Source organism: Bos indicus x Bos taurus, chromosome 9, assembly GCF_003369695.1.
Source record: "Bos indicus x Bos taurus breed Angus x Brahman F1 hybrid chromosome 9, Bos_hybrid_MaternalHap_v2.0, whole genome shotgun sequence".
Classification (NCBI taxonomy): Eukaryota; Metazoa; Chordata; class Mammalia; order Artiodactyla; family Bovidae; genus Bos; species Bos indicus x Bos taurus.
The window spans coordinates 85,161,293-85,184,927 of record NC_040084.1 but is presented as its reverse complement, the minus strand read 5'-3'; the positions used below and the strand labels follow the sequence as shown (position 1 = coordinate 85,184,927).

General features: G+C 38.2%; 1 pseudogene; it reads left to right on the top strand.

The window, feature by feature from the left end:
- Nucleotides 1–616: 616 nt before the first annotated feature.
- LOC113898752 overlaps nt 617–23,635 on the top strand; it is a 160,549-nt pseudogene continuing 137,530 nt past the window's right edge.

The following is a 23,635-nucleotide window of genomic DNA, read 5'->3' as shown; positions in this document are numbered from 1 at the left end:
CTTTTTCTAACAAAGAAAAATTATATGAGCACAACAATCGCACGTTACCTTTATAAACGTCACAGTGGCTGGCAGATATTTCTATGACCACCCCCACTCCCAAACTCTACCATCCTTGCTTTTTAAGGATTGTTTGACCTTGAAAGCAGAACGACCCAGTGGAGAAATGATGGGAAAGACTGGCTTGTAAGTCAACATGACTTTCTTCCTTCAGAGTGGCCTTTATTTCTCCTTCCCCACTCCCTCCACCCCTATGGTTCCCTGCTCTCCATTTCCCCAGTTTCTCTCGCTCACCTTCACTTCTAACTTCTGCTCTGTTTTGATTATGTGCACTTTGGTCTTTTTATCTCATCTGAATTGCAGATTGAATTTTTTCACTCATTCAAGCTAACAAATATTTATGGACCATCCCTCTTGTGTCAGGAAGTGTCATAAGGCACTGACTCTATCCTCAAGAACTTTACTATTTACTATAGGGAATATTATTAAAAAAATCCTAGCACCATGTCAGTATACATACATACATACATACATACATATATACACACTAAGCATAAAACAATAACAACAAAAAGATGAAAAGGGAAAATAAAATGCTTCTGTAACAGTCTTGGGCATGGATGAAAATAAAGGCGGGTCCCTCCAGAATACAAAGCTGGTATTTGCCAGGTAAGTGGGACCCCGGTGGCTCAGCTACAAAAGAATCCGCTCAGTGCAGGAGACACAAGAAGCTCAGGTTCGATCTCTGAGTCAGGAAGATCCCCTGGAGAAGGAATGGCATTTACAATGAATACCTAGTTTGTTTCTTCCAGGCACCACGAGTGCCACATACCCTGGGGTTTTTGTGTTGTCTTGCTACCCCTATCACACCTGGAATGTAGTTCATTATCCTTGCTCAGTATGCAGGGCTCTGCTGTCCAGTATGGGAGCCACTAGTCAAATGAGCCACTGAGCACCTGAAAGGTGGTTTGTCCGAGTTGAGACATGTTTTAAGTCTAAAATGTACACTGGATTGTAAGGCTTAATGTATTTTTTAAAAAGGATGCAAAATATCACATTCATGATGCTTATGCTGATTACAAGCAGAAAGGATAATAATTTGGCTATATTGCATTAAATACATTAATACATTGTTGCTGTTTAGTTGCTAAGTCATTTCTGACTCTTTTGCCACCCGTGGACTGTAGCTTGCCAGGCTCCTCTGTCCATGGGGTTTCCCAGGCAAGTACACTGGAGTGGGTTGCCATTGCCTTCTCCAGGGGATCTTCCTGACCCAGAGACTGAACCCACTTCTCCTGCATTGGCAGGCAGATTCTTGACCACTGAACCTCCAGGAAAGTAGCACATATACACTGGTGAAGTTAACTATATCTATTTCTTTTTACTTTCTCAAATGTGGCTTCTAGAAGACCTTAAATTACAGTAAGTGGCCTGCAACTGTGTTTCTTCTGGATAGAAAGTTCATCTAGATTCTCTCTGAGTGATCTGGGGACGAAGCTGTGTCCTCCCACTGAACATGTAGGTAGTCATCTCCACTACACCCATCTATTCAGGACCTACTGGGATGGGAAATGCTTCTGCCTCCAGCCCAATCCTACGTGTTGACCCAGTATGGCTGCTCCTGGGGGCAGGACTTGGGTCTGTATTCATTTGAACCCAAAATCTCTCAACAACCCTGCAGAAATTGCACAGCCTTGGAGAAATGCCTTACTAGAAAGCTGCAGGAATCTGGGCTCCAAGGCTCAGAGGCTGCTCTGTGCAGTGTCTGGCTATCACTGTAAGAGGGGATACCTTTGTCTGCAAATTTGTCCCCGATTTACAGCTTTCAGAATGTTTTTTTTTTCCCTTTACAACTCACTCACATATTATTCTTAAGCAGAGGATCACGCACATTTCCCTTGCAGAAATTTCTAGGATGAAAAATGAAGTGAACATTCCTTTTTCCTTTGTTTACTTAAATGGTCACATCCTCCTACTCAGTCCAAAGCCATCACCATCTGTTTTCTGTGATCTAATTACAAATGGAATAAGCTCTTAATTCCCCTTTCCATCATTTTAAGATCTACGACATGAAAATGCCTCTGCGAATACTTCCAGAGTGCTTATTTTTTGTCATGTCTTTGATACAACTTATAGGGCCAAAGTTATTTGTTTGTGCAGAAATAAATTTCACTCAGAGGTGTTTACATGACAGAGACTGATAGGTGTTTTCTATCAGGACTCTGCTTGGCTTCCCAGTTTGTTTACAGCAGCCTATCTTAGGAAACCAGGAAGAAGTGTATTTAGCAGCAAGTTAAATGCTTTTAAATATCGTGTAAATTTCTCATTCTTTTAAAAATAACTGTCACATACTTTAGAGTCTTTTAAGTAGAATGTTGCTGGATATGTAATTTGGTTTCATATTTCCTCTGAATGACAGAGTGTTTTTTTTTTTCCCCCATCACAGTTGATCTTCACCCTTTACCATCTGGGAATTTGAACTCTATTTTTAGCCATTTCATGAGTTGCCAATTTAATGCATTTAAAGAGGGCAGAGCAGATGTCTAAAACATTGAAGGTAATTAATTAAGTCCCACGATTTCCAGACTACACAAAAACAATTTGCCATTGCCTGTAAAATGGTATAATTGAGTATTATAAATGTTTCCAGGCCAAGTCTTGCTATGAATTATTTAGTGCATCTGTCCTAATTAAAGACCTATTGGAAGATTAATGTCTCGTAACCTGACAAACTACTTTACTTAGTAACAAATTATCCATATAATGACCTCAAACTAAATTTATATAACCCAAGAAGCCATCTGAAAGAATTCACAAGCATGCTTCAGTAGAAGGAATTTTCTCTGCATATTTACATTCATCTTCCCAATAGTCATTTAGCTTCTAATAACTGTAAAAATGCAAGCTTCCCAGGTGGAGCTAGTGCAAAGAACTCACCTGCCAAAGTAGGAGACATATAAGAAGCAATTAGAGCCCTGGGTTAGGAAGATCCCCAGGAGGAGGGCATGGTAACTGACTCCAGTATTCTTGCCTGGAGAATCTCATGGTCAGAGAAGCCTAGTGGCCTATAGTCCATAGGGTCGGAAAGAGTCAGATAGATGACTAAAGCAACTTAGCACACAAGCACGCAACTGTAAATAAAAATCAATCTGTTCCAAAATAAATTTCCTAGTCATTTCTAGCTTTAGTCAACATCTTATAAAAGATATGTGATTCACATTTCCTCCAACCTTCTTGCTACATCTAATTTAAAGAATTTGCGCTAAAGACAATAATATGTAAATCTGGAATAATGAAGGCACTGGCAGTAATGAAGAATATTTTTATATTCTTATTCTAAGCTTGATAGGATGAGACTGTCCTGATTATTTTTCAGCAATATGAGGAACACCAAATACTCAGTGAACAGTATCTTCAGTTGAATGATGGGGAAATGCCCTACCAAGGCTGGATGTCAGAGGACCCAATGAAAGTTCAACACTGAGATCGTTTAAGCATTAACTTAGAAACAAACTATATGAATGAATCTTGCTTTGGCATTAGGGATCCAATGTACCTTACAGCTGTAATCTCCATGACACTATTATTAAAAACTCTATGGCACACACGTACCTGATGGGCAATGAAAAGAGGGCCTCTGCTGCTTGTGTCTCCCGATAGCAAGTGGTTGGGAGAGGGAAGAGAACAGGTCAGCTAGGGGAAAACTTAATATTCTTTTTTTAAAAATGCAAATCATTCCCTCCCATCAAAAATTCACTGGCCTTATCATGAACTTCTTTAAATAGCAGTTTACATATTATTTCTAAAGCTTAAAGAAATCTCCACACCTAGGAGTGTGGAGAAAATCTCCTAGGTTGCATGTGAGATTTTTCCTTAAGTCTGAAGATGTCTCTCTCTATATATGTATATTCATAGACTGCTCTACTTGAGAATACAAAATATAAAAATATCATCAGAGCAAAGTAAAACTTTTTAACACTGAATGTGTTAAAGTATGGTTAATTGACTAAAATTTTGAGATATATATATTTTAGGAATATTTGGCAAACTCTTTTACTGTCATAAAGTCTAACAGCAGTTTGTTCACTCTTATCAGGACAAATATTCAGAAATCTTTTGTTATCCTAGCTTGAATCTTAGCATTTATAAAATCATTGTCCTTTAGCATTCCTTCCATATAACTCTTTTCCAATTAGACTTTCTCACACTGAAAAACAATTCAATTTCTTCTTTACATCCCTGTGTGAATTATATCAGGGCTTTCCTGGTGGCTCAGATGGTAAAGAGTCTGCCTCCAATGCGGGATACCCGGGTTTGATCCCTGGGTTGGGAAGATCCTGTGAAGAAGGGAATGGCTACCCATTCCACTGGATTATATATTTTAACAAAAATGGAGTCATAAGCTTTTATAGGAAATAAGCTCAATAGGGTCAAATTGATGGAATGCTACTTAACATCCACCCCCTTTGTAAATCTACAGAATATTTGGTGCTCTTTTAAAGTGCTTTTAGCTAAAGTGATTCCCTGGTGGCTCAGAGGTTAAAGCATCTGCCCACATTTCGGGAGACCAGGGTTCGATCCCTGGGTCGGGAAGATCCCCTGGACAAGGAAATGGCAACCCACTCCAGTATTCTTGCCTGGAGAATCCCATGGATGGAGGAGCCTGGTGGGCTACAGTCCATGGGGTCGCAAAGAGTCGGACACGACTGAGCGACTTCACTTCACCTCATGTAGAGGTGCAAACTACTGCTACTGCTAAGTCGCCTCAGTCGTGTCTGACTCTGTGCGACCCCATAGACGGCAGCCCACCAGGCTCCCCTGTCCCTGGGATTCTCCAGGCAAGAACACTGGAGTGGGTTGCCATTTCCTTCTCCAATGCATGAAAGTGGAAAGGGAAGGTGAAGTTGCTCAGTCGTGTCCGATTCTTAGCGACCCCATGGACTGCAGCCTACCAGGCTCCTCCGTCCATGGGATTTTCCAGGCAAGAGTACTGGAGTGGGGTGCCATTGCCTTCTCCGGAAGTGCAAAAGTACCTCTAATTACATGTAATGGGCTTACTGATATTTTTGCCAGATTGGAGGAAGAGAACAGTGAAACTGAGTAGAAAAAAGAGACAGTTGAGTATTTTTTTCATTACATTTATTTTCTGAGTACTTACAGTTTGTTTTAGAAATTTGGGATATAGGGAAAAGTGCAAAGAAAATAATCATAAAAACTGTTCACAGACCCATCACCAATGATAATCTCATTAACATACTGGCATACTATTTTTTTTTTCTGTGCACCCATTATAGAATGAAGTCTTTCCTCATGAAGTTTTACATCTTGCTGTTTTACTTTTCATTACATTGTAGGCACTTTTCAGTGGTCTTCGCTTTTTAGCTGTCTAGAGAATGATTGCTTTCATCATAACAGCAGAGGAAATGTGTCCTTCCCATGAAATTAAGTTTCAGACTTCTCAGAAATGCTATTTAAGAAAACTAGATCTAATCTACTGATTTCTGCTGAGTAGTGGACAAGTTGTAAACTGATTAACAGAGAACAAATGTATATCTGGCTGCAGGTATATACACACTTATACTCGTGCATTCTCAGAAGTAGTCTATTAGAAAAAAAATCCCAGCTTACTAATATACACTAAAAGTATTAAAAACATTAAAAATCATATAATCATATAAATAAAAACCTGACTATTCTAATAGCTATTAAGGGCATAAATCTAAAAGAAATCAACTGAATATTCACTGGAAAGACTGATGCTGAAGCTGAAGCTACAATATTTTGGCTACCTGATGTGAAGAGCCAACTCATTGGAAAAGACCCTGATGCTAGGAAAGATTGAGGGCAGGAGGAGAAGGGGATGACAGAGGGTGAGATGGCTGGATGGCATCAATTACTAAATGGAAATGAGTTTTCCCAAGCTCTGGGAGATGGTGAAGGACAGGGAAGCCTGGCATGCTGCAGTTCATGGGGTCTCAAAGAGTTGAACACGACAGTGACTGAACAACAGCAAAAGGCATAAAAGTTTTATTAAATATTTTAATAAAAAATTACTAGAACTCAACTGAATAAAAAGTTTTAAAATGTATCATCATATTATACCTACAATTCAAATATGCCGTGGGAAATGTTTTTTATTAGAACAATAGGTTATATAGTTCTTAGAAAGATTGAAGGCAGGAGGAGAATGGGATGACAGAGGATGAGATGCTTGGATGGCAAGCATTGAATTACTGATTCAATGGACATGAGTGTGAGCACACTCTGGGAGACAGCGAAGGGCAGGGAAGCAGGCATGCTGCAGTCCATGGGGTCACACATAGTCAGACACGATTGAGGGACTGAACAACAACAGTGCTCAGAATGGACAATCAGATATTTACCTGTCTGTTTAGAACTGGCTCTGCACTCACAATAAGCAGGTTTTGGCAAAACACAAGGAAAGAGAGTCTCCTTGTTCTTCTGCCTTAGAATACTGCCTAACATAGACACTGAAGGCTCAGTCTTTAAATATCCACAGTAGTTGTCCTCAAGTGACATCCAGGTGTCCCCTGGATGAGACAAACCCTCATTCAAAGACATTTCAAAAACCATCAGGAAAACATACACAAAAAGAGAATCTTCGAGGCATTCATTTACATGCTTACTAATTCACCTAACCATGATTGAATGTCAGGTTCTAGAATTGTGAAACAGCTGAACTTAATGTTGCATAAGTGAGGCAAAACGCACACATATATTACATCCATGCAGCAGAAATGTTAAGCAAATCCTAGTTTCAAACCATCCGGTGACCTCTTCTCAGACAATCTTTCATCTTTCTCTCGGCTCTATCTCTCCTTTTCTCTGTCTTTGTCTCTCCTGCCCATCCCCCCACAACATATATACACACATACACATATACAGGCACACAAATCAGGGTCTGTGTCAATAACGTACTGCTGCTGCTTCTGCTAAGTCACTTCAGTCGTGTCCGACTCTGTGTGACCCCATAGATGGCAGCCACCAGGCTCCCCCATCCCTGGGATTCTCCAGGCAAGAACACTGGAGTGGGTTGCCATTTCCTTCTCCAATGCAGGAAAGTGAAAAGTGAAAGTGAAGTCACCCAGTCGTGTCCGACTCTTCTCGACCCCATGGACTGAAGCCTACCAGGCTTCTCCATTCATGGGATTTTCCAGGTAAGAGTACTGGAGTGGGGTGCCATTGCCTTCTCCGCAATAACATACAGTGACACTCAATATTCTATGTAAAGAAGTCTCCACATACTTACCATGGAGTCTCACCTTCAATTCTTTCTAAAATAAGAGCGTATGATATATGGGACACTGAAAGATGCCCCGCAGAAAACAGTTCCTGGTGAAACAAGTTTAGAAAGCAATATATTTTATTCCCATAGTGGAGATTTATAACGCATATTCGCATAGTAAAGACTCTGAAAGAATTCCTGCAATAAAGAAACCTATTTTAAAGTCATCTGCCTCAGGATGCTTTTATCTGGAAATATCTGCTTATTTTGTTTACTATATATTATCAACCATGGGGAACGGGCAATGACATAAGAACACTCAATATCCTATGATTCAGACCTTTCAAATATTATGACTGAACATACGTGGGATGCAGTACTGTTCATAAGATATCCATCTTTCTTGCCAGGACACTTTGATCTCACTTTATAAAAATTATAAAAATATGTATTTACACATCAAAATAAAGGGATTTAATAAAGTAAAGATGGACTTTAGGCTTTCTTCTGCTGTAACAGGATTCCTTCACACTTCTCTGATGTAACAGGTTTCATAAAATGTATGGTATTGTTCTTTACATTCCTGGGGTCTGTGAAGGTTATGGCGTTCTGGGATATTCCAAAACCACTGCCTGAAACAGACATCTCATTTTTGACATCCTCTGGAGTGTTCTATGTGGAGCCTCATTCAGAGATCATAGGTTCACCAAGTGAATTTTGATTTTTAGAATCCTCTTAAAGGAAAATATGAAAAGGTTGTTAAAGCTAATTATATCCACTTCAAGTACACTTAGGAATGAGGTTTTCTCTTAAGAATTCTCAAACAGTGAAATTGACATTTTTAACCAAGTCCTTGTGCATGAAAGGCAAGTGGGACATTCCCCTGGCCTGTGGAATTCCAGTGACTCAAGATTCAAGATTCGTGTAGAGGAAGATGATATTTATGCTCTTGAGTAGCAGGTTTCTGTATAATCACCTTTAAGGGGGGAAGAAATCAAAGTGGAACACTGAAAAGAAACAAGAAGCAGCTCCTTTGTCACATTGCAAACACAGATAACTTCAGTGACAGATAAAACCGAATAGCTGGGGTGGTGGGTGATGGTGGGGGGGAGAGTGAAGTGTGGTTGGCAGTTCAGAAGTACAGCGACAGGTCAGTAGTGAAAGGTAAGACCTTGGGTCTTCTTTCAAACGATGACTTATACACTACCAATAAATGTTGAGTGAAAAATGCCATTACAAGGAGACAGAAGGAGGAGGAAAAGATATTGTTCAGCTTAACTTTAAGTTCATTTTATAAGTGCCCAGTAAACAACCTTCTACTTAAGTTTTCACTTCAGTGGCTTCTATGGTAGGTAACAAAATCTTTTAGCTTCAGAATAACTCCGGACTGTATAATGGGCTTTTTAAAGGAATATTCAGGTGTTTTGCAAGTTCTATTAAGAGTTTTAGTTGGTAAAGAGTTATTAATGTCTTACAACTCAAAGAATAGTTATAAAACACCAAAGAAGTGTTTTCATTTGGGATAGCCCCACACCCACCAGTCCTTCTTCACCTACACGAATCCATTTTGAAATGATACTCCTGAGGGCCCAGGTAAACTCAGGCCTTCAAATCCCAACCTGAGCTTGAAGAATGGGATAAACTGTGGAAGACACTCTGTCTCTGAATTTATTGCTCCATATTTCAAGAAATATTGATGTTACTTCTAAAATTATGACCCTTTTCCTTATGATCCTACTAAGTGGATGATTTCTTCTTCCAAGTACCTGTAAATAAGATCAGTTTGTAAAGGGAAATCATTTCAAAATATGTTGGGACTTGCAGTAACTTCTTCCCTCATCCATACGTCTATTGGTATCCTTAAGCCTATATTTAGTGTGCTTTCAGATACAACCTTTTAAGCTAAGACTAATAGTCAAAACAGCCAGTGCAATGAACAGTTTTTCATCAGTAGTTTAACTTTAAATCAGACTGAAAACTGTCACCCCTCCAAAAAGCTTCAGTCGAGAGAATATATACCATCTTTGGGTAAAAATACAAAATCAGACAATTTCACCAATGTAATCTCACATTTGAGATCCCAAAGAGGCTATTTCTAGAAGTGCCAAAAAAGAAGAGTTATGAATTTTGGTTACCATAAAATCCTGTTTAATATTAATATACTTTCATATGTGAGCTCTTATTTGATAACATAAAAATGCATTTATTTTAGGGTGATCTTTTTACATTGTTTTATACCAGGAAATAAAAAGTTGGCTTAAAGCTCAACATTCAGAATACTAAGATCATGACATCCAGTCCCATCACTTCATGGCAAATAGATGGAGAAACAGTGGAATCAGTGGCTGACTATATTTTTCTGGGCTCCAAAATCACTGCAGATGGTGATTGCAGCCATGAAATTAAAAGATGTTTACTCCTTGGAAGGAAAGTTATGACCAACCTAGACAGCATATTAAAAAGCAGAGACATTACTTTGTTCACAAAGGTCCTTCTAGTCAAGGCTATGGTTTTTCCAGTGGTCATATATGGATGTGAGAGTTGGACTATAAAGAAAGCTGAGTGCTGAAGAATTGATGCTTTAGAACTGTGGTGTTGGAGAAGACTCTTGAGAGTCCCTTGGACTGCAAGGAGATCCAACCAGTCCATCCTAAAGGAGATCAGTCCTAGGTATTCATTGGAAGGACTGATATTGAAGCGAAATTCCAATACTTTGGCCACCTGATGCAAAGAGTTTACTCATTTGAAAAGACCCTGATGCTGGGAAAGATTGAGGGCAGGAGGAGAAGGGGACGACAGAGGATGAGATGGCTGGATCGTATCACTGACTCGATGGACGTGAATCTCAGTGAACTCTGGGAGTTGGTGATGGACAGGGAGGCCTGGCGTTCTGCGATCATGGGGTTGCAAAGAGTCGGACCGACTGAGTGACTGAACTGAACTGAACTGAACTGAAATTCTGAATAAGGAGCAAAGGCTCTTCCCTCAAACCTAGCTTTTCAAAATCCATCCCAGGTCCCAGGATAATAGTGAAACTTCTGGAGGATGCCATAATTCATCCCAGGACTTAGAGAGGGGTAGGTGGAGCCCCTCACACCATGATAGCTTCTTTCAGCTTGGTAGAACGCACATCATTCTTGAAATCTGAAGAAATAAGATGTAAGAAAGAGAACAAGTCTCTCAAGAGGACTGATAAATTCTAGGGAGCTAGAGGTTGTCACAGAATAGGATTCCCAGGCAATACGGAGGTCTAAAGACTCAAAAGTATAGAAACCTGATGAGTTAAGTTTCCACCACATATCTGTCAGGGTCTTAGAAACATGTTTTCAAGGGAATAAGGGAAACAAAAGACTTTTTAGAGTCAACCTGATTCTCCAGAGTATTGGGACAGGTAAAAAATAATTTTTTTTTTTCAAAAGCTAAACGAAACAACAAACAATAAATTTCATGTCTGATATGATTTGTCAGTCACATATGATAGCATCGAATGGACTTTTCCACACATTTTTTGTACAAAGGAAGGTAAAAACTCAGGATGGAGAAGGATACCCTCAGAGAATTCTTAGCAAGGATGTTTTCTGGCCCGAAACCGGACCTTTCCGTTTCTGAGCTGTCATCTCCATCAGAAAGCATGGGAATGTATCTATTTCTGTGCAAGGCTCTATGCTCAGTTGGGCTGCTCTCAGCTCAGTGTCACTGAATAACAGCTGCTGTCACAGAGAAAGGAAGAATATCTGCCCCAAAGTCACACAAGGGGCAGCCCTTCAGAGACAACACTTTCCGGAATTTATTTTGGCATATTTCCCCTTGGGCTTCAAGGGTACAGAAATGAAGCTGAAGAAGGGAGGTTGGAAATGCAAACTCTGATAACTTATGCAGAAATTCTTCCTGATCCTACAAAAAATCCACATTTCCTAGTGATCAGTTTTAAGAAGTCTGGTAATACAAAAAGTATGCACATGCCCTGAGCATCGAGTTCAAAATGAGAGCTTCATGCAAATGAATGTGACTTTTCTGGATAGAAACCTAGACTGTGAATGTGGGCAGCTGCCCCAGGCTATGATTTCTGGGAAAGCTGAGGGTCTGGCTAGCCAGGCATCCTTTGGAAATAAAGAAGTCAGCAGAAATGGAGAAGGAGCCTTCTTCGTCTCTCACCTACTACCCACCACTGGAGCCAAGATGACAGAAAGACTAGAGGTGATTAATACTGGAAATTTTAACACCAGAGACCCAATGTCTGCTTTACTTTTGTAACTGCTGACGCCATGGTGGAAAAAGAAAAACTTCAGATCATCATACAGATGTTTTCAACAGTTCAACTGTCATCCATACACTACTGCTATCTCTTAATTTTTATTGTGTGTTGAAAAGGAAAAACATGAATCCATTCATTCCAATAATTTATTTTCTATTTTGAAATTACACATGGAAGTTGTTCATATAGAAATGAGTATACTTAAGGTTTTGACAAAACAAACTAAAAAAGTTTTGACAAAACAAACCAATAAGACACAGGGTACGTTTTGTTGAAGAAAGCAAATTTTCAGTCCTCTTATTTTTTGTGTTACTACTAGGAACAGATAGCATTTACATCTTCTGGTATCTAAACAGCCAACTTCTTTCCTAGTTGGTTCCCAGTGCCTGTAGGGCTATGGAGGAATTATGGATCCTAAATATATTGCTGGAAGTTAGAAAACCTTACTACTCAAAGATGCATGGGCTTCATTCATATTCCAGGGATTGTGAAGTAAAAAAGTATCTTTATAAATATCTATGAATGGAAGTGTCTTAACATATTTGACTTTTTTAAAGACTTGCAATAGTCTTGTATTAAGTAGGTCCTTAATTAAGATACTAATTGTTATGGGTTGAACTGTGTTTCCCAAAGATATGTTGAAGCCCTATTCCCTGTACCTATAAATGTGACCTAGGGTGAAATTCTTTACCACCTGGGAAGCCCCTAGTGGTAAAGAATCTGCTTGCAAAGCAGGAGATGCAAGAGGCACAGGGTTCAATCCCTAGGTCAGAAAGATCCCCAGGAGTAGGAAATGGCAACCCACTCCAGTATTCCTGCCTAGAAAATTCCATGGATAGAGGAGCCCGTTGGGCTGCAGTCCATGGGGTGGCAAAGAGTCGCTCATGACTCAGTGACTGCACAACAGCACAGGGTGAAATAGGGTCTTTGCAGGTGTAATTAAATTAAGATGAGATTCTTTACCACCTGAGCCACCAGGGAAGCCCCAATCTAATATCACTGATATCCTTATAATAAGAGGAGAATAAAAATAGAATACACAGGGAGAAGGCCATGTGACAGCAGAGGCAAAATTTACACTGGTGATGAATCTACAAGCCAAGGAAATTCAAGGAGTTCTGGTAATCACCAGAAATTAAGAGAACACAAGGAAGGGTGCTCCCTTAAAAACTTCAGGAAGAATATAGCCCTGCTGACAACTTGATTTCAAACTTCTGTTCTCTAGAACTGTGAGGCAATATATTTCTACTGCTTTAAGGCACCCAGTTTGTGATGCTTATGAGAATAGACCTATGAAACTAAAACACAAGTTTAAGTATTTTTTAAAACAAATGTGATAATTAATTACAGGAAACTAACTTTCTGATATAGTGACTGATAAATAATATCCATGGCACTAAATATGGATAAACACAAGGTATTTTCTGACCTATGCTTATGTAACTATCTTAAACTTCAAAAAGTGAATGCCAGAGACAAAGTTTCAGAATTTTGAACTAACAAATAAAGAACTAATAAACCTTGAGAATATACACTCACTGTGATTTACATGCAGTCCTAATGAAGACTACATGTTAAGACAGCATGCTTTTAAGTTGCATGATTAATTATCAACATTGGTTCCCTCATTGGACAGCTATTAGTGAAACCCAAAAGTAAATGAATATTTAGAAAATTTATCTTAAAATTGGATAGCTGGTTAATCTTTTGGCCATATTCCCTAAACCTGTGTCAACGTATGAAGGAAAGTCAAAAAAGTTTCATCACCTCTAACCCTGAATATTCATTGGAAGTACTGACACTAAAACTGAAGCTCCATACTTTGGCCACCTGATGCGAAGAGCCAACTCACTGGAAAAGACCCTCATGTTGGGAAAGATTGAGGACAGGAGGAGAAGGGGGTGGCAGAGGATGAGATGGTTAGATAGCACCACCAACTCAATGGATATGTATTTGCTCAATTCAATTATTCTCCTCCGTGCCAGAGAGTGGAGGACTGGCATGCTGCAGTCCAAGGGATTGCAAAGAGTTGGACACAACTTAGCAACTGAACGACAGCAACAACATGCAAGACATATTTTTACCCATCATCTCTCCTTAAGAAACTTAATGTTTCTAAAAAAAGAATTTTTTGATCTCTCTTCTTTAGGTTGTTTTCTCATTGTCGATCAGCCAAATGCTTCAAATGAGTGTGGAAAGCAAGCAAGCTGGAAAATTCAGCCTTTACCATGTCAAGGGTCACCTGGATATGTGATAAATCATGTTCATGTATGAATTATTATTTAGACAGCTAGTAGAAATAGTAACCTGGAGAAAGAGCAAAGGGTAGCCGGTTCTCCTTTTCAACCGGATGGTGTGGTGGGCTGAAGGAGCACCACGTGTGATAGGATCCTTCCATCCCTGACCCCCACCTATGCCTGCAGCTTGAGCAGCAGATTACAGCACAGGGAGCTTCCACATGGAGACTCGGAGTCATGGTGGAAGGCCCAGCTCTACAGTTCCTAAGAATCTCTTCTACTGGACAATTTCCACAAACACACAAGTTTAATCCTCACAAGTCACCTTCATAGTGAGGCCTGCTCAAGTTTTCAATCCCCTTTCTCTGCCTCTTTGCCTCCTTCTTTACACATATCTTAAAAAATTTTTTTTTGTTTTAAATCTTTTGGTCACATGGCATATAGGATCTTAGTTTCCTGACAAGAGATTGAACCTGTGCCATCTGCATTGGAAGGTCAGTCTTAGCCACTGAACTGCTGGGGAATTCCCTCTTTAATACCTATTTATTTAAATTCTTTTTAGCATATATCTATGTACTAAGTATTTTACTTACTTATGTCATTTACAGTCTTTTCCCCACCAGAATGTGAATTCCAAGAGGGCCTTTTACCCCTTGGATCTTGGCTTTCTTCTCAAAAAGTAGTGGCTGGCACTCAATAAATACTTCTAGAATAAATGAACTACAGAGAGAAAGGCCTGTACTAGCTTTATTGCTCAGTGTGAGGAGCTTTTGGTGGATTGAACTAACCAACCATGGATGTGTGTGTTAGTGCTTAGTTGTGTCTGACTCTGCGACCCCATGGACTGTAGCCCACAAGGCCTCTCTGTCCGTGGAATTCTCCAGGCAAGAATACTGGAGTAGGTTGCCACTTCTTCCTCCAGGGGATCTTCCCAACCCAGGGATCGAACTCTGGTCTCCTGCATTGCAAGTGGATGCATTACCATCTGAGCTACTAGGGAAGCAGATAACTAACCACAGGTTTTGTCCAATTTACAAGACTGAGGAGTGTTCTAGCTTATGCTTATATATTTCCAAGGCCTGGCTGGGGAGTTTCCTGAGGAGACTTCTACTGATGAGGGATTGCTTCTCTAGGCTACCCACTCAAGCATCTAGCACATGATAAGCATTGTATCACTTTTGAGAACTGATCATCTCCTACTGCCAAAGCCAGCATGCTTAATTACTTTGGAAGCATTTACCAGCGTACTATATCTAAGGGCTTCATAGGTCGACCAGAGGTGGACTAGGTGCCTTCAGCACCCCTAAACACAATAAATTGCTCAAAGAGGATAGAATAACAAAGCCCAAATTCAATAATTCTCACTATAAGCTTCAAACACAGCAACCTAAGAAGATACTTAGCAGCAGAAAGAAACGTTAGAAGAAGATCCAAGAGCTATACTGGCACCTAAGGGATTCAGTTGCAATTCTGATCTGGTCTATTAATTGAGTTTTGCTAAATGTTCAATGGCAGTTTAGCCAGGCAACATTGATCAGGTCCATTTAAGAAACACTGTTAAGGTAAACTACCATGGTCAGAGGGAGGTAGGGGCCTACACATGTCCTCCACCATAGTGTTGCTCAGCTGTGTCTGACTCTGTGATCCCATGAACTGTAGTCTGCCAGGCTCCTCTGTCCATGGAATTCTCCAAGCAAGAATATTGTGGAATGGGTTGCCATTCTCTTCTCCAGGGGATCATCCTGACTTGTTATACCCAAGGCAAGCCTACCTCCAAATTCTTCCCAAAGTACCATTTTGTTATTAGCCAGCAGGCACATAAAGCCCTCTGAGAGCACTCTTCATGGAGGGTTCACTTTGAGGCATAAGAGATGATGCTGACAGGGGATGTGTCGGCTTCTAACCAGTTAAGGGCCAGAACCTAAAGAAGGCATTCTGATAAGATTTCAAGAGATTTCTAGACTACAAAGGTTACATTACAGGTGTGGGGTTCACCTGGCATAGGCAAGCTGTCCTTCCATGCTAGGTGAGCCCCAAACCTGTAATGTAAACTTTGTCATGAACCACCAATGAAAAGTATTTCTTAATATTTTATGCAAATTATTAGCCCACTGTACCTATTTTGATAGCTATTAAAATATAAGCAATGTATAAGGAGTCCCCCCTATAGTGTTGATTCATAAAAAGCATATTCCAAATGATAAAATTTTTTCAAATGCTAAAATAATTTAAAATGAGGTTTTAAGGTTATTTATATGCATACATACATGATACAATTCCACCTATAATGGCAGAAATAGGGCCAAAGAAATTTAATGCATAAAGTGCACGTTGGCATTATTATTTGGAAAACAAAGTAGAGAGATGACCCTGAGTGGCTGCTGGCTAGAAATTCTGGGGTCTTGCTAGAATGGTCCAACTCTGCTTTGTTTTCCACAGAGGTCAGTAGTATCTGGCAGTAGTTTTCTACTCTGCCTGAAATATCAATGGGGATGATTCTGGATACTACCATCTTCCAGGGCAGGAATCTACCGGTTAGATGGCATTTATTTGTTTAGATCCTTTTGTGTCACTTCTCCCTGTCCTGCAGAAGCTCAAGAATAAGACTGTGGGAAAGAGTAGCTAACCATCAGCTATTCATTCACATGATCACAGAACGCATTTTTGTAGAATTTTTGCTACTGAAAAATACATAATTCCAGAAAGCTTAAAACTCAACAACATGCAGACACAGAGTACTTTTTCTTAAAAGCTGATTTATTGATCAACATGATGCATGGGTTTTGAAAATGTTAATGAAACGCATCACATCCAGATTCTTGGTCTATCTGGTCATTAAAAGACAGCAACTGGGGGATGGTTTTTCTGGATTAAGCTTTAGAAGTTTAGGTGAATGTTATGAAATTGTGTGGTTTAATAACCATACATAGCATAAGACCTGACCATCATACGGATGATTTCTGGTGGTATTTCTCTTAGCCTATTCCAATAATAATTTTTGAGGGTCTACTATTAGGGGTAAATTACTCTTCTACTCTAAATATCTTATATCTCATGAAAGAAAATATTAATATTTAATTTCTGAAATTATATTCTACTTAACTATGTTGTAATCTTGGATTTTTTTCCCTCATAAAGGTACATTCAACTGCACATATTTAAAGCATATATGTACTATACATATATATCCATGGAAGTATTAGCACAGTCAAAATAATAAACATACTCATTACTCAAAGTTTCCACCATGTCTCCCTGTAATCTCTACCTTCTGCCCCTCCCCACTGGCCTCCACTGCCAAAACCCACCCCCAGGGAACTACTGATTTGAACACTTTCACTAAAGCTAAGTTTGAATTTTATATAAATGAAATGGGTGCTATTATAGGTGGAATTCATGTTATATAAATGAAACTGTGAAGTGTCATCATTGTTTTTGTCTCATAGGCTTCTTGCAAACACTGTAATTACTTTGACATTCATTTATATTATTGCAGACAATAGTTTATTCTTTTTATTACTGAGTAGTATTCTGTTTTATAACTATATTAGCAGTTTGCTTATCCATTTATGCATTGATGGATATTTGGGTTGTTTCCAGGTTTTGTTTATTACAAATACAATTTCTATGAACACGCATATACAAGTCTTGCATGAACATATGTTTTCAATTTCTTTTGGGTAAATACCTCTCAGTAGAATGGCTGAACCACATAATGAGTGTATTTCTAACTTTTTAAAGAAATTGCTAGACTATTTTCAAAGGTGATTATATTGCATTTAATCTATAGATAAATTTGAGGGAGAAATGACATTTTAACAATACTGAAAATTCTGATGCATCCATATATTTCTTCATTTGTCTTGGCCCTTAATTTATCTCAATAATGTTGTATAGTTTTTAGAAGGCAAATTTTGCACATGTTTTTTTAGATTTATCACTAAGTATTTCATAGTTCTATGTAATTTTACACGGTGTTTTATAATTTCAACTTTCAATTATCATTGCTAGTATATGACATACACAGTGGACTGGTCTTGAACCCGGCAACCTTACTACTTCATTTAATATTTCTAGAGGTTATTTTGTATATTTCATCTAATTTTCTATGTATATGATTATACTGTTTGTGAAAAAAAAGACAGTTTATTTTTTCTTCCTTTCCAATCTGAATACTATTATGTTTGAATGATGGATTGCTGGTTTTATTGCACTGGCTAGAAGTGGTAAGAGCAGATATCTTTGTCTTATTATTGATCTTAGGGGGAAAACATTTAGTTTTTTACGATTAAGTATACTATTAGTTATAGGCATTTTTATGTAGTTTTTTCAAGCTAAAGATGGCTTCTTTTATTTCAAGTTTTCCCACAGTTTTAAAAATCAGGAATTGATGTTATATTTCATCAAATGCTTTTTCTGCATCTCTTTGAGATGACCATGTGGTTTTTCTGCTTTACCTTGCTATTAACAATATGGTGAATTACATTGATTAATTGTTAAATGTTAAACCAACCTTTTCTAAATCCAGTTCAAACATCTGGAAGTTCACAGTTCATGAACTGTTGAAGCCTGGCTTGGAGGATTTTGAGCATTACTTTACTCGCGTGTGAGATCAGTGAAATTGTGGGTAGTTTGAGCATTCTTTGACATTGCCTTTCTTTGGGATTGGAATGAAAACTGACCTTTTCCAGTCCTATGGCCACTGCTGAGTTTTCCAAATTTGCTGGCATATTGAGTGCAGCACTTTCACAGCATCATCTTTAGGATTTGAAATAGCTCAACTAGAATTCCATCACCTCCCCTACCTTTGTTTGTAGTGATGCTTCCTAAGGCCCACTTGACTTCACATTCCAGGATGTCTGGCTCTAGGTGAGTAATCATACAATCTTGATTATCTGGGTCATGAAGCTCTTTTTTGTACAGTTCTTCTGTGTATTCTTGCCACCTCTTCTTAATATCTTCTGCTTCTGTTAGGTCCATACAATTTCTGTCCTTTATTGTGCCCATCTTTGCATGAAATGTGCCCTTGGTATCTTTAATTTCCTTGAAGAGATCTCTAGTCTTTTTCATCCTATTATTTTCCTCTATTTCTTTGCATTGATCACTGAGGAAGGCTTTCTTATCTCTCCTTGTTATTCTTTGGAACTTTGCATTCAAATGGTTATATCTTTCCTTTTTTCCTTTGCCTTTCACTTCTCTTCTTTTCTCAGCCATTTGTAAGGCCTCCTCAGACAACCATTTGGCCTTTTGCATTTCTTTTCCATGGGGATGGTCTTGATCCCTGCCTCCTGTACAATGTCACAAACCTCGACCATTCTATCAGATCTAATCCCTTGAATCTATTTGTCACTTCCACTGTATAGTCATAAGGGATTTGATTTAGGTCATACCTGAATGTTCTAGTGGTTTTCCTAACTTTCTTCAATTTAAGTCTGAATTTGGCAATAAGGAGTTCATGATCTGAGCCACAGTCAGCTCCCGGTCTTGTTTTTGCTGACTGTATAGAGCTTCTCCATCTTTGACTGCAAAGAATACAATCAATCTGATTTCATTACTGGCCATCTGGCGATGTCCACGTGTAGAGTCTTCACTTGTGTTGTTGGAAGAGGGTGTTTGTGTTGTTGGAAGAGGGTGTTTGCTCTTGGCAAATCTCTGGTAGCCTTTGCCCTGCTTCATTCTGTACTCTAAAGCCAAATTTGCCTGAGGAACCAGAGATCAAATTGCCAACATTCTTGGATCATTGAAAAAGCAAGAGAGTTCCAGAAAAACATTTTTTGTCGCTTTTTTTGAGGTTGAGTAAACTTGATCTATATTACTGAGTTTATTGGCATAAAGTTGTTAATAATACTTCACTATTTTTTAAAAATTTCTCTAGGGTCTGTGATGCTATTCTCTAACTCCTGATACTGGTAAGTTTGCCTTCTCTTTTTCCCTTTGATCTATTGCCATAGAAGTTTATCAATTTGATGCTCAAATTTCCACCATAACATATCCTCTGAATAAAAATCAAAAGTGTTGAAAAATTTACTGGAAATGGTTATTATTTCAGTTTATATAGATTTTAGGTTATTCTCAGAAAGAATATATCTTTCTGGCATGTGCTTGTTGGGTCTAATTCTACCTTCTGGGAAGCCATAGATTTTCTGATGAAAACCACTTTAAAAGATATTTGAAGACATGTTCTTGCCCCTAAATCTTGTCTTCTCTAAGTAAACCACTTCATTGTTCAATGTTTCTGATAACAAGTGCATTTATTGATTAGTTATTGACTCAAAGCTATTGAATAAAATTGATTTTTTTTAAAGGACACTCAATACTAAATACTGTCTTGTGTTTTAATTCTTCTCTGCTTAAGTCCAAGAAATGAGTTGTTATCATTCTTGTGAATTATGGTATTATCTTTATATTCTGAGCATAGTATTAACATGATGTTTGCTGTCATTGTTGATAACATTTTAAAATGTGTGAAAGTACCTATAATTATTCAAGTTAAATTAAAGTCAGTTTGGAGCAATCAGAGTCTCCCATGATCTCTCATGTGAATAATGTAAACCTCTGCCAATTTCAAAGTTCTCATATTCTAAGGAATTCTCCATGCTTAAACCCAGATTAGGGTGTATCATATTTACTACTTTAAAATGTCAATAGGTAGTGGCCCATTTATGTTAAGATAAGTGGTTTCAGTTGAGCAAAGTCCAGTTCCTCAATAAGGCATTTGAAGGCTCTTCTCTATGTGATCCTGACTATACCATCTTGCCTTCTCTGGTCATTTCCTTTCCTTCCTCGCTAGAGCAGATGATCTATTCCTATCAAGGCTGCTTGCCTGGTAACAGTTCTTCTTGTTTATTCTCATATATTTCTCACCATTTCTCCACCCCTGGTAAAATTCTACTCTCTCTTCACATCTCTCTCAAATGTCACCTATCTTCTGAAATCCTCCTAGGCTTTCTCCTGTCTCAGGCCTCCTGAAAAGTGATTTTTAACTGGAACCACATATTAGAATCACTTGGAGAGGTTTTTAAAAATACCAGTGTCCAGACTAACTAAGTCGGGGTAGTATCTGGTGCCTCATAGCTACTTAATGAATATTTTAAAGCAACTAACCTATTCAATGAAATGAGAATAGATAAGAAAAGGCAATAAAAAATGTATCTTCAGAACATGGAAAATAGTTTTAATATGCATTCTACATTTATTTCTGACTGTAAGGGCTGCTACTGGTAGTAAGATAATATTATTTATTCAACTGAAAGGTATTACTACATGGAGGATTGATTCATCATGATAAAGCATTTCATTCACATACTATGTTAACTAAAAGATCAGAGTCATTGGGATAGATATCTTAGAAAACAATGTTTTCATTTGTAGGAAATAAATGAGGATGTTGGAAGGAGATTTTAATTGCTAAGTAAAAGAAAATATCTTTTTCTCATGCTCTCCAAAAAGTAATTTACCTAAAGAGGAAAAAAAAAAAAACAGTATTACTTGGATAAAATTGATATATTAGAAAAATGTTTTTTAAAGTTTTGGCTATATAATGCAACATGTGGGATCTTAGTTCCCTGACCAGGGATCAAACCTGTGTCCTGTGCATTGTAAGTGCAAATCTTAACAACTGGACTATCAGGGAAGCCCCCCAAATGCATATATTTTAGTTCTTTGCTATCTCTATTACTCTAATAATCCTTTGAAAATGTAGTATTAATTACTCTTTTATGCCTAATCAGATCAGGGATCTATGTTAACAGGTTTACTGATCTGGTGATGTGTAAGAATTGTCCCAGAAGTGCCTCCACTATGATGTTTACTTAGACTTTGGTGTGGCTCACGGTTCAAACACTGGGATTTCGAAGGAGCCAGAAGTGCTGACAAGGGACATGTTATCATCCTACATCCTTCACAGAGCTTTCCCTTCTCTTCCTTGAGAAGCAGTTTTTCCTTCGAGTTCCTACAGCAGGGACTCAATTGACAGTCATGTTACGGAAAGTGAAAGTGTTAGTTGCTCAGCCGTGTCTGACTCTTTGCGACCCCATAGTTTGTCCATGGGATTCTCCAGGCAAGAATACTGGAGTGGGTTACCATTCCCTTCTCCAGGGGGATCTTCCCGACTTGGCATATTACCAAGGCTTAGACGAAAAAGGCCAGGAGAGGAATTTGCTGCAACCAGGGCATCAGTATATCTGGCTGGTTTGAACAGAGATGACCTGTCAGAGAGCATTGCTTCAAATTTGTCCATTCTTTAGATTGAAACGGAAGGAGACATCAGCATCTGTATACTCTAACAAACCTTGAATTAAATTTTAGGATATAGGTCCTGTTTCCCTTGTTACTGACTCTAGATCAGTGAACCAGAAGCGAGTTACTTCTTTTAATGTAGATGAGACAAGAAAGATGGACAGATGGGGGGCCTATGAGAAATAGATGTGAATGTTGCATGTGTGACTCTTTTGTTTTTAAATGTTTCTAACAAATTACTTAAGGGTTTGGCTGTAATTTAACGCAAATGAATGGATGACAGGTCAGTGGAATGGGCAACAGAAAAGAGCAGTGTATTGGTTCAAGGAGGGAAGGGTAGTTCTTTGTCTCCTTATCAGTACTTTTAATTTAAGAAATTAGATTTCTTCATTGCCCATGGAGAATATTGCTCTTCTGTTATGTATCAAGCTAATAAAAATCACTGGGAGAATTAACACAGAGTATGAATTAAAATGCAGGGCTAAGCTGTTATTTTTTATAAGTGCTACTTGCATTATGCATCACTTTGCATATAGCCAATTCAATCTTAATGATAACAATCCCAGCTTCAATCTTTAGATAGGAAATCATATCATTGGAACTATGGCTAGCGAGAATTTATGAAGAAATTAAACATATGTTAGTAGCAAAGGGTCGGACACAACTGAGCGACTAAGCACAGCTCACACAGCGTGGTATTACAATATGTAGATCCTTAAGAAATAAAACATAATTATTCTCAGGTCTTCAAATATTTTTGATTTGCTTAAATAGAAAAATACCAATACTATTATTTGACCACACTTTAAAAGATTATTAATACTATTATTTATTGTACTGACTTTAAATATAAAGCTCCATATACATTAAACCTCAACTGCAACATATAGTGTTTATATGGGCATGATATATAGATCATATGAGAAAGTGAAAGTGTTAGTCACTCAGTTGTGCCTGACTCTTTGCAACCCCATGGACTGTAGCCAACCAGGCTTCTCTGTCCATGGAATTCTCCAGGCAAGAATATTGCAGTAGGTTGCTATGGGATCTTACCAACCCAGGTATTGAAACCGGGTCTCCCATATTGCAGGCACATTCTTTACCATCTGAGCCATCAGGGAAACCCATAGATCTATGGTATCTATGTAAATATCACAGGGTACTCTATTTATAAGAATATTCTATATGCCATATTAACAAATATTTATGTATTTATATCTATCTCTTTATATAGATAAAGTAATGTTGAGGATATTTATGAATTCTAAAACCAGTATTATATTTTTATCTAAATTCCAGGCCTTTGCAAAACAAACACTAATAAATACAAAAGTACATATAGATCTATTTTAGGAGATTTACAATATTAGAAAAATATATTCTGACCAGCAACTGTATTTTGGACATAAGAAATTGTTGGTTTTGTCCTGAAAAGTAAAATTTATTTCAGCAAAATTTATTTGAGCTACACTATAGCTCATCAGAAAAACACCTAAACATCGACATGCAACATTTTATTTTCTAATACAATTTAAGTGAAATTTGGGTGATATAGAGATGAGAATTTTCTTTTTCACTATTATATTGGGATAGCTAAACCAATGTGGTCTATTGAAAGACAATCTGCTCACAGATTTGGGGCAGGCTGGAAGAGAGTTG